The sequence below is a fragment of the Salvelinus fontinalis genome, chromosome 2 (genome assembly GCF_029448725.1).
Source record: "Salvelinus fontinalis isolate EN_2023a chromosome 2, ASM2944872v1, whole genome shotgun sequence".
Lineage (NCBI taxonomy): Eukaryota > Metazoa > Chordata > Actinopteri > Salmoniformes > Salmonidae > Salvelinus > Salvelinus fontinalis.
This window is the reverse complement of record NC_074666.1, coordinates 38684202-38696356: the sequence shown is the minus strand read 5'-3', so window position 1 is coordinate 38696356 and position 12155 is coordinate 38684202. Positions and strand designations below refer to the sequence as shown.

Below are 12155 nucleotides of genomic sequence, written 5' to 3'. Positions count from 1 at the left end.
ACCTCTTTCACAAGTTTGGACGGCACAAAAAGTAGAGTATAGGTCAGTACAATACAGTAGAGTTTAGTACAGTAGAGCACACAAGTATAATTTATGGCGTTGTACTGTACTGAACTCTACCGTACTGTAATGTCCAAACTTGATGTCTGTGATTGGTACAGTTTTGGTCCGGTCCAACCAAGTTTGGTCTTATTATTCATTAGAATAATAGCCAGTGTAGAATAATAACCAAACATGCAAAAAAGGAGATTACATTGTTCTACTTTTGTGTACCTATTCAGAATAGATCAACATGAAGAAAATGATCAGGGACCCATGATGTCATTCTGTTACTTACTGTAGTTCAATAACCAAAATAGATTTTTCAAGGTGTTAATGTCATAGCTGTCACCCCACTCTCTGCAGAAATCTTTGAATCTTAATCTGGGCCAGATATTTAAGAGTTTTTGGAAAATGTGGTACCATAAAACGGATCAAGATTTTACCATCATTCTACCACCAAATGATACATCTGAGTAAATGTGTTTTTGGAAAATATTCAGTGGAAATTGTTAAAAGTATTCCTTCTGCATATAGTTGTATAGTTTCCAACCTGGACAAAAATAACACCTATGTGAGAAAGCTATTCATTGACCACAGCTCAGCATTCAACACCATAGTGCCCACAAAGCTCATCACTAAGCTAAGGACCCTGGGATTAAACACCTCCCTCTGCAACTGGATCCTGGACTTCCTGACGGGCCGCCCCCAGGTGGTAAGGGTAGGCAACAACACGTCTGCCACACTGGGGCCCCTCAGGGGTGTGTACTTAGTCCCCTCCTGTACTCCCTGTTCATCCATGACTGCATTGCCAGGCACGACTCCAACACCATCATTAAGTTTGCTGATGATACAACAGTGGTAGGCCTGATCACCGACAACGATGAGACAGCCTATAGGGAGGAGGTCAGAGAACTGGCAGTGTGGTGCCAGGACAACAACCTCTCCCTCAATGTGAGCAAGACAAAGGAGCTGATCGTGGACTACAGGAAAAGGTGGGCTGAACAAGCCCCCATATACATCAATGGGGCTGTAGTGGAGCGGGTCGAGAGTTTCAAGTTCCTTGGTGTCCACATTTACCAACGAACTATCATGGTCCAAACAACAAGACAGTCGTGAAGAGGGCACGACAAAACCTTTCCCCCCTCAGGAGACTGAAAAGACTTGGCATGGGTCCCCAGATCCTCAAAAAGTTCTACAGCTGCACCATCGAGAGCATCCTGACCGGTTGTATCACTGCCTGGTATGGCAACGGCTTGGCATCTGACCGTTAGGGGCTACAGAGGGTAGTGCGTACAGCCCAGTACAACACTTGGGCCAAGCTTCCTGCAATTCAGGACCTATATAATAGGCGGTATATAATAGGTGGTGTCAGAGGAAATAAAATTGTCAGAGACTTCAGTCACCCAAGTAATAGACTGGTTTTCTCTGCTACCGCACAGCAAGCGGTACCGGAGCACCATGTCTGTGACCAAAAGGCTCCTCAACAGCTTCTACCCCCAAGCCATAAGACTGCTGAACAATTCATCAAATGGCCACCGGACTGTTACATTGACCCCCCCCCTCCCATTTGTTTTGTACACTGCTGCTACTCGCTGTTTATTATCTATGCATAGTAACTTCACCCCTACCTTCATGTACAATTTACCTCTAACATGTACCCCCGCACTCTGACTCGGTACCCCCTGTATATGGCCTCGTTAATGTTATGTTATTGTGCTACTTTTTACTTTAGTTTATTTGTTAAATATTTTCTTAATTCTTCTTGAACTGCACTGTTAGTTAAGGGGCTTGTAAGTAAGCATTTCACAGTAAGGTCTACACTTGTATTCAGCGCATGTGACAAAGTTTGATTTGAAATGGTTTCAAGTGGAAAATCAGATGTCTCAACGTCATTCTGTTACCGTGGAATTGCTCATTTCGGTTCACTGTTTTTTTGAAAGTCCTTTGTTGGGGAGAAGGAATTCAATAACCCTCAATTTGAATGGCTAAAAACTCTAGTTCTGGTTGGTCGGGGAGATTTTGGGGAGAGGTGCTGACATGGGGAAAGTGATTTTATCTGATGAGCTGAAGATCTTTGGCCCTCTTCCTAAATGAGAATCAGTCATCATAAATGGACCAAACCCAGCAGCAGCCATTTTGACAAAACTGACATGCTTCCTCTCTGGAGCCTCTCTCCATCGCTCTCTTTTTCCAACTCAATCACAATCTCTGTAATGTGGTTTCATTCTCTCCGCAACACACACAAATGTTCCTGATACAGAGCCAACCTTTCAGACACCCCCCCCCCCCCAGCAGCTCATATACAACTCCCTAAACCTCTTACCACACACACTTGATGGGAAGCATGTGCTGCAGAGATAAAATCCCTTTTTCTCTCTGTCACACTGGCTGTGGAATGATTCGGTCTTCCTCAACAGTTACAAGGAAAATCACCCTCTCATCTCCTTTACCCTCTCCTCCTACTCCCTGGCTCTACCTTTCTTTCCCCCTCAACCCCTCCCCTTTCAGCTCAACCATGTTCATGTTTCTGGAACAACAGTGTGAAGAAAATCAACTATCTGGGTTTATAATGCCAGGTCTACAACTCAACAGTCGATCACGAGACTGACAGCAGTGGAAGAATCAGAGCTCCGTCCTACTCTGTCCCAGTAGACTGAATTACACTACCACCGACTAGAACTTCATCGGGATTCGTGAGTGAGCCCTTGACGGAAATTCTCCATCTGGAAGTGGAGCCGGACCAGGGGATCACAACTGGGAAGTGCTGGAATGGTTGTGCCCAAAACACTGATACTGTACTAAGTGACACATCCACCTGGGGACCTAGTGAATGATGGGTCTGGGTGTTGTGCGTCTATAAATGAGTCAGTATCTGGCCACACCTTTTGCACCCCCATGAGTTCCAGGACTCCGCCTCCCACACTGACACATTCCAGAGTGGTACTAGATGTCTCTTCCCTCCCTGGAGTCAGCAGGTACATTGTGGCCTCTGGTCCCAGTCATTGGGTTGCCCAGCCTCCCACTACCCATTGGGACAAAGGGGACTGGTGGGCCATTGAGTTGATTTTAACAGGTTGTGTGTATATAGGAAGGGGAGCGATGTGGCATGGAGGGGGTTAGTAATTCACTGAAGTTCCATTTTTCATTAATTAATTAATGAGTGTGCTGATATTACTAAAAATATATTATTATTAAGCAGATTGTGGATAATCTACACCCATTGTGGATGTCGCGTGAGCTCAGAGGAAATCAAGAGGCATTTGGATTATTCCTAGGCTGAGTCAGCAGACATGACTTTGGGCCTCCTCTACAGAAAGAGAGGGGAAAGGAGGGAAGGCAGGAGAGAGAATGAGAGAAATTTGGGACTGAGGTTGAGAGCAAGTAGCTAAGGAGGGGGATAGAAGGGGAGGCTGAGGGAGCAAACTATACAGAGAAAGAGCACTACAGAGAAAATGAGCGAGAGAGAGAACGAGATAGGAGAGATAACGAGAGAGCGAGGCAGAGTGAGTGGAACAGTCAGAGACATTCCAGTGCTGTGAGTCAATGGTGCTAGGCACTGCTCTGGCAGACACTTACCACCACCTCTAAGACGCAAAGGCCCCCGGCTCCTTGGCTCCCCATTGGCCCAGGGAGGGCCACCATACCGAGGAAGGAAGGGGACAGGACAAGGGAGGGATAATCAACACTGGCTCAGATCCAAACAGTCAGAGACCAGAGAAGGTCATTGTTCTTTGTAATTTGAGCATTTCTTGGAATCCTGTCAAACGGAAGGAACCAAATCACTGTGGTCAAAGAGAATAACCCTAGCTTTCCCTCTGGAATGTATCCTAATACACACACTTTCATGTAATATAAAAATATTTAAATGGGTTAGGTATGAATTGGGCAGATGTAGGCCTAGTATCACAGAATTTGATAAGATAAAATGAATGAATGAAATCCACTTTCCTCAAAAATCCGATAGAAATAAGATCATTCCATGAGGCATCACTGTGTCAAGTGGGTAAATCAAGAACATAAGGGTCAATTAGAGTTAGACTAACTAGTGTGTAATCAGAGTGGACTGAACAGAACAATCCACAACTCCCTTGAAAATGAGGAAACTCAGCAACTCCAGCTCATAATTACCTTAGTATGATCAGTGATTGCATTGAAATGTATATGAGAATGTTATTTCTATGTGTGATCATTACATGTAAATCATTCTTAGTCTATAACGATACAAGTTATTGAACGTGTTGAGTCTACATTCCCTTTCTTTCAAACTACACCAACAAGGCCCGTTCCTTGTCATAGCGGACAGCATGTGTGCCACACCAGCTACCCCCAGGACTACTACTAGCCTACCACATTCCTGAGGAGCAGGGGGACATCTGTCCACACTAATTGAACCTACAGGGGGATAACATACAGAGGCATTCAGCTTAATAATGGAACAGAAGTCTCCTCACAGGCACACAGAGCTGCCAATGGTACTGTCACACAAAGGCTAGAGGATGAATGTGAGTGAAAATAGACTAGGATAAGGCTCATTCATCTGCCATGAATGGAAGGACTGACTGTTGTTATGAAGTTGGAAAGCTTTTTGAGGACCTCTACAAGCAAAGTGAAATGGTCCCATGTCTATGTCTCAACTACTGTAGAATAAATGTATAATTAGAGTAAAAAAAGGTTCAAAACTGAGCACAGGACACAACAATGCATGAAACATGCAGTAGTCAATTACAGGATTTATGACACATATGAAAGGGATAAAGGGGGTGGGGTAATGTATTGGGTAACTACAGTAATTGTAAAACTTGGGATAGGGCACCATGAAACATTGTATGCTGTAACTTAGTGTCAATGTACTTCATGAAAAATATTATATACTCAACCCGATACATCACATTTATGGAGTGAGATTTGCTTCTTTATTCTGTAAATGTGTCTACCACCAACCGTGCATATAGTCCACATAACTCAAACAATTAGGATCTATAAATATTTAGTAAATTAAGCTATCCGTAAAAAATATTTCACAAATAATCACTATGTCACAAATAAATGGATGATCTGTAAATATATTCATCATAGCTTACAAATAAAACTACAATGTGAGCAAATGTTCTGAATACTCTAACATTTACAACGGTAGAATGTGCATTTGCGCATTCAAAAAGTGCTTGTTGATCTGTATTCTGTGCTATTTCTTTGGTAGATGTATTGCAATCCACAAATGTGGCTTCAGATGAGTCGACTATCTCTACTCATTGGGAAAATCTGTGTCACGGCTGTGTGCTTCTCGGGAGAACGCTTTCTAGCTAGAAGAAGAAACAACTTCATGAAATAGGAGTATAACAATTATTTATTCATTCAATAAATTGTTAACATTTTCAACAAATGACTTTCATATAAATGTTAAATTTGTCTATTGGAGCATGCAACAGGTACATCATCCACTTCAAATGATACTTTTATTTAAAAAGACTACCTGTAGGTTGCCACTCAAAAGAAGAAAAAAAACTAAGAAATGCATAGTTTAAGTGATAAATTCAGCATAAACAGGAAAAGAACAAAAAAAGCAAGCCTCCCCCAACCCCACATCTCCATCAGACAGACTAGCCTACCTCCTCCTATTCCCTGTGTTCAAATGGCAATGGCCCGTTAGGTGTAAAGAAGTGTTTGTACCGGTTGGTCTTGACAGTGGAGAATCCATCCTGTCTGACAGTGCCCACCCTTTGCAAAATGAGCAAAACATCTCTTATATTTACACTACCGGTCCAATTATTTTTTTTACGTCACTTAGAAATGTCCTTGTTTTTGAAAGAAAAGCACTTTTTTGTACATTAAAATAACATCAAATTGATCAGAAATACAGTGTAGACATGGTTAAATTTGTCAATAGTATTGTAGCTGGAAACGACAGATTTTTTATGGAATATCTACATAGGCTACAGAGGCCCATTATCAGCAACCATCACTCCTGTGTTCCAATGGCACGTTGTGTTAGCTAATCCAAGTTTATCATTTTAAAAGGCTAATTGATCATTAGAAAACCCTTTTGCAATTATGTTAGAACAGCTGAAAAATGTTGTGCTGATTGAAAGAAGCAATAAAACTGTCCTTCTTTAGTCTAGTTGAGTATCTGGAGCGTCAGCATTTGTGGGTTCGATTACAGGCTCAAAATGGCCAGAAACAAAGACCTTTCTTCTTAAACTTGTCAGGTTATTCCATGCGAGAAATTGTCAACAAATTGAAGATCTCGTACAACGCTGTGTACTACTCCCTTCACAGAACAGCGCAAACTGGCTCTAACCAGAATAGAAAGAGGAGTGGGAGGCCCCGGTGCACAACTGAGCAAGAGGACAAGTACATTAGTGTCTAGTTTGAGAAACAGACGCCTCACAAGTCCTCAACTGGCAGCTTCATTAACTTCTTTGGGACAGCGGGGCAGTATTGAGTAGCTTGGATAAAAAGGTGCCCAGAGTAAACTGCCTGCTACTCTGTCCTAAAAGCTAGAATATGCATATAATTAGTAGATTGGATAGAAAACACTCTGAAGAGTCTAAAACGGTTTGAATGATGTCTGAGTATAACAGAACTCATATGGCAGGCAAAAACCCAAGAAGAAATCCAACCAGGAAGTGGGAAATCTGAGGTTTGTAGTGTTTCAACTCTTTGCCTATCCAAGATATTGGAAATGGGGTCATATTGCACTTCCTTAGGCTTCCACTAGATGTCAACAGTCTTTAGAACCTTCTTTGATGCTTCTACTATAAAGGAGGGGTGAATGAGAGGTGATTGAGACAGAGGTCTGGCAGAGTGCCACGAGCTGGTCATGCGCATTCACATGAGGTAGCTTGCATTCCATTGCATTTCTGAAGACAAAGGAATTCTCCGGTTGGAACATTGAAGATTTATGATAAAAACATCCTAAAGATTGTTTCTATACTTAGTTTGACATGTTTCTACGGACTATAATATGACTGTCAGAACTTTCACCTGGACCTGCCAGCGCGTCGTCAGTTTGGATTGTGTACTAAACGCGAGAACAAAAGGTGGTGTTTGGACATAAATGATGGACTTTATCGAATAAATCAAACATTTATTGTGGAACTGGGAGTGCGATCTGATGAAGATCAAAGGTAAGTGAATATTTATAATGCTATTTCTGACTGTTGACTCTACATGGCGGATATCTCTTTGGCTTGTTTGGGCTCTGAGCGCTGTACTCAGATTATTGCATGGTGTGCTTTTTCGGTAAAGCTTTTCTGAAATCTGACACTGCGGTTGCATTAAGGAGAAGTTTATCTAAAATTCCATGCATAACATGTATTTTCATCAACATTTATAATGAGTATTTCTGTAAATTGATGTGGCTCTCTGCAAAATCACCGGATGTTTTGGAAGCAAAACATTACTGAACATAACACGCCAATGTAAACTGAGATTTTGGGATATAAATATGAACTTTATCGAACAAAACACACATGTATTGTGTAACATGAAGTCCTATGAGTGTCATCTGATGAAGATCAAAGGTTAGTGATTCATTTTATCTCTATTTATGCTTTGTGTGACTCCTCTTTGGCTGGAAAAATGCACTGTTTTTCTGTGGCTATGTACTGACCTAACATAATCATTTGGTGTGCTTTCGTCGTAAAGCCTTTTTGAAATCTGACACATTGGCTGGATTCACAACAAGTGTAGCTTTAATTTGGTGTATTGCATGTGTGATTTCATGAAAGTTTAATTTTTATAGTAATTTATTTGAATTTGGTGCGCTGGCGTCCCACATATCACAGAGAGGTTAAAGAGTACCCGCAAAACACCAGTCTCAACGTCAACAGTAAAAGTCTGAGAGACATGCTGTTCTCAGCCTCTCCAGCTTCATGAGGAACAGCTGCCAGTCCAACCCTAATTCACCATCTCTCCTCAGCAGATATGGAATATCTACATAGGCATACAGAGGCCCATTATCAGCAACCATCACTCCTGTGTTCCAATGGCACGCTGCGTTAGCTAATCCAAGTTTATAATTTTAAAAAGGCTAATTAATCATTGCAAAGATCCAAGATGGCGTAGTAGTCAGACGTCTTTGTCCTCGTCTTGTCCCGTGTATATATATATATATATATATATATATATATATATATATATATATATATATATCTTTTTTTCTTCGCATATATATTTTTCTTACCTCAAATTCGACAATCTCATGCAATCCACCTCACCCAATGTGGTATGAATCTGCTATTTTCTTTCTTTTGAACCGGAACCCCCAACAGAAGCTAGCCAACTAACTAGCTAGTAGTCAGCTAGCCAATGCTAGCGGTCATCAGCTAACCTTTAGCCCGGACAACTGGATCCTCGCAGCTAGCTAGCTAACATCTCTGTCCCGAAGCAAGAACCAATTAGCCTGGAGCTAGCCTTTGCTAGGCCCATCTCCCAGCTAACCAAAGAGGTCCTTCAGCCACTCCTTGGGCTACAATACCTATTTTGCCAATTGGCCTGAACCCCTTCTACTGGCGACACGGACCCCCGCCGATCCACCACGACTGGACAACCGACGTAATCTGCCCGAGGGTTTTTCCCCCAAGTGGCTCCATCGCGATGTCCCCTGAATGCCCATCTGCTAGCCGCGGCCCGCTAGCTGTCTAGAGCATACCGGACTGTTAACTGAAGAGCCCCATCGGACAAATTCTTTGGCTCCTATACCTATTTTGCCAAATGGCCTGGAACCTTTACCACACGGAGCCCTGCCGATCCATCAACACTAGTCTGCCTACGTAACAGCACGAGGGGGCTACAAAGACTTCTTCCGCCGCGATATCCTTCTAAGTCCCTTCTGCTAGCTTGCTAGCCCGCTAGCTGTCTGAATCATCGCGTCTCCAGCCCGCCGAGCTACTCACTGGAACACGCATGCCTCTCCCTAATGTCAATATGCCTTGTCCATTGCTGTTTTGGTTAGTGATTATTGCCTTATTTCACTGTAGAGCCTCTAGCCCTGCTCAAAACGCCTTAGCTAAACGTTTAGTTCCACCTCCCCCACATACAGCGACCTCACCTGGTTTAAATTATGTTTCTAGAGAGAATATCTCTCTCATCGTCACTCAATGCATAGGTTTACCTCCACTGTATTCACATCCTACCATACCTTTGTCTGTACATTATGACTTGAATCTATTCTACCGTGCCCATGAAACCTGCTCCTTTTACGCTCAGTTCCGAACGTACTAGACGACCAGTTCTGATAGCCTTTAGGCGTACCCTTATCCTACTCCTCTGGTGATGTAGAGGTTAATCCAGGCCCTGCAGTGCCTAGCTCCACTCCCATTCCCAGGCTCTCTCATTTGTTGACTTCCGTAACCGTAAAAGCCTTGGTTTCATGCATGTTAACATTAGAAGCCTCCTACCTAAGTTTGTTTTATTCACTGGCTTAGCACACTGCCAACCCGAATGTCCTAGCCGTGTCTGAATCCTGGCTTAGGAAGACCACCAAAAACCCTGAAATTTCCATCCCTAACTAACATTTTCCGACAAGATAGAACTGCCAAAGGGGGCGGAGTTGCAATCTACTGCAGAGAAAGCCTGCATAGTTCTGTCTTACTATCCAGGTCTGTGCCCAAATAATGAGCTTCTACTTTTAAAAATCCACCTTTCCAGAAACAAGTCTCTCACCGTTGCCGCTTCTTTTGACCACCTTCTGCCCCCAGCTGTGGTGTTAGGTGACCTAAACTGGGACATGCTTAACACCCTGGCCATTCTACAATCTAAGCTTGATGCCCTCAATCTCACACATTATCAATGAACCTACCAGGTAGAAACCCAAATCTGTAAACACAGGCACCCTCATAGATATCATCCTAACCAACCTGCCCTCCAAATACACCTCTGCTGTCTTCAACCAGGATCTCAGCGAGCACTGCCTCATTGCCTGTGTCCTTAAAGCACTTCAGCGAGCAGGCCTTTCTAATTGACCTGGCCCGGGTATCCTGGAAGGATATTGACCTCATTCCATCAGTAGAGGATGCCTGGTTATTCTTTAAAAGTGCTTTCCACACCATCTTAAATAAGTTTGCCCCATAAAAAAGAAAAAAAAGAACCAGGAACAGATATAGCCCTTGGTTCATTCCAGACCTGACTGCCCTTGACCAGGACAAAAACATCCTGTGGCGTACTGCATTAGCATCAAATAGCCCCTGCAATATGCAACTTTTCAGGTAAGTTAGGAACCAATATACACAGGCAGCTAGGAAAGAAAAGACTAGCTTTTTCAAACAGAAATTTGCATCCTGTAGCACAAACTCCAAAAAGATCTGGGACACTGTAAAGTCCATGGAAAATAAGAGCACCTCCTCCCAGCTGCCCACTGCACTGAGGATAGGATACACTGTCACCACCGATAAATCCACGATAATTGAACATTTCAATAAGCATTTTTCTAAGGTTGGCCATGCTTTCCACCTGGCTACCCCAGTCAACAGCCCTGTACCCCCCACAGCAACTTGCCCAAGCCTCCCCCATCTCTCGTTCACCCAAATCCAGATAGCTGGATGTTCTGAAAGAGCTGCAAAATCTGGACCCCTACAAATCAGCCGGGCTAGACAATCTGGACCCTCTCTTTCTAAAATGATCAACCGAAATTGTTGCAACCCCTATTACTAGCCTGTTCAACCTCTTGTATCGTCTGAGACACCCAAAGATTGGAAAGCTGCCGCGGTCATCCCCCTCTTCAAAGGGGGAGACACTCTAGACCCAAACTGCTACAGACCTATATGTATCCTACTCTGCCTTTCTAAGGTCTTCGAAAGCGAAGTTAACAAACAGATCACCGACCATTTCGAAACCCACCGTACCTTCTCCGCTATTCAATCTGGTTTCTGAGCTGGTCATGGGTGCACCTCAGCCACGCTCAAGGTCCTAAACGATATCATAACCTCCATTGATAAAAGACAATACTGTGCAGCCGTATTCATCAACCTGGCCAAGGCTTTCTACTCTGTCAATCACCACATTCTTATCGGCAGACTCAACAGCCTTGGTTTCTCAAATGACTACATCGCCTGGTTCACCAACTACTTCTGAGAGAGTGTCAAATCGGAGGGCCTGTTGTCCGGACCTCTGGCAGTCTATGGGGGTGCCACAGGTTTCAATTCTCAGGCCAACTCTTTTCTCTGTATACATTAATGATGTCGCTCTTGCTGCTGGTGATTCTCTGATCCACCTCTACGCAGATGACACCATTCTGTATACTTCTGGCCCTTCTTTGGACACTGTGTTAACTAACCTCCAGACGAGCCTTAATGCCATGCAACTCTCCTTCCGTGGCCTCCAACTGCTCTTAAATGCAAGTAAAACTAAATGCATGCTCTTCAACAGATCGCTGCCCACACCTGCCCGCCCGTCCAGCATCACTACTCTGGACGGTTCTGACTTAGAATATGTGGACAACTACCTACGTGTCTGGTTAGACTGTAAACTCTCCTTCCAGACTCACATTAAGCATCTCCAAACCAAAATTAAATCTAGAAATCGGCTTCCTATTTCGCAACAAAGCATCCTTCACTCATGCTGCCAAACATACCCTCGTAAAACTGACTATCCTACCGATCCTTGACTTCGATGTCATTTACAAAATAGCCGCCGACACTCCTCAGCAAACTGGATGTAGTCAATCACAGTGCCATCAATTTTGCCACAAAATCCCCATATACAACCCACCACTGCGACCTGTATGCTCTCGTTAGATGGCCCTCGCTTCATATTCGTCGCCAAACCAACTGACTCCAGGTCATCTATAAGTCTCTGCTAGGTAAAGCCTCGCCTTATCTCAGCTCACTGGTCACCATAGCAGCACCCACCCGTAACACGCGTTCCAGCAGGTATATTTCACTGGTCACCCCCAAAGCCAATTTCTCCTTTGGTCGCCTTTCCTTCCAGTTCTCTGCTGCCAATGACTGGAACGAACTGCAAAAGTCACTGAAGCTGGAGACTCATATCTCCCTCACTACCTTTAAGCACCAGCTGTCAGAGTAGCTCACAGATCACTGCTCCTGTACATAGCCCGTCCAACTACCTCATCCCCATACTGTTATTTATTTTGCACCCCAGTATCTCTACTTGCA

At 43.6% G+C, this 12155-nt stretch overlaps 1 protein-coding gene across 3 annotated transcripts in view; it reads right to left on the bottom strand.

Annotated features, from left to right (window-relative positions):
- Window positions 1-12155, bottom strand: part of LOC129818328 (angiomotin-like) — a 58325-nt gene that overhangs the window by 33873 nt on the left and 12297 nt on the right. The window contains exon 1 of one of the 3 annotated variants that reach the window (XM_055874126.1): window positions 3619-3721. The exons of the other annotated variants lie outside the window; for them this stretch is intronic. The gene's annotated coding sequence lies outside the window, so the exon portion shown is untranslated. Of the gene's footprint in view, window positions 1-3618; window positions 3722-12155 lie in introns of those variants that run through there. 3 annotated transcript variants of the gene reach the window in all.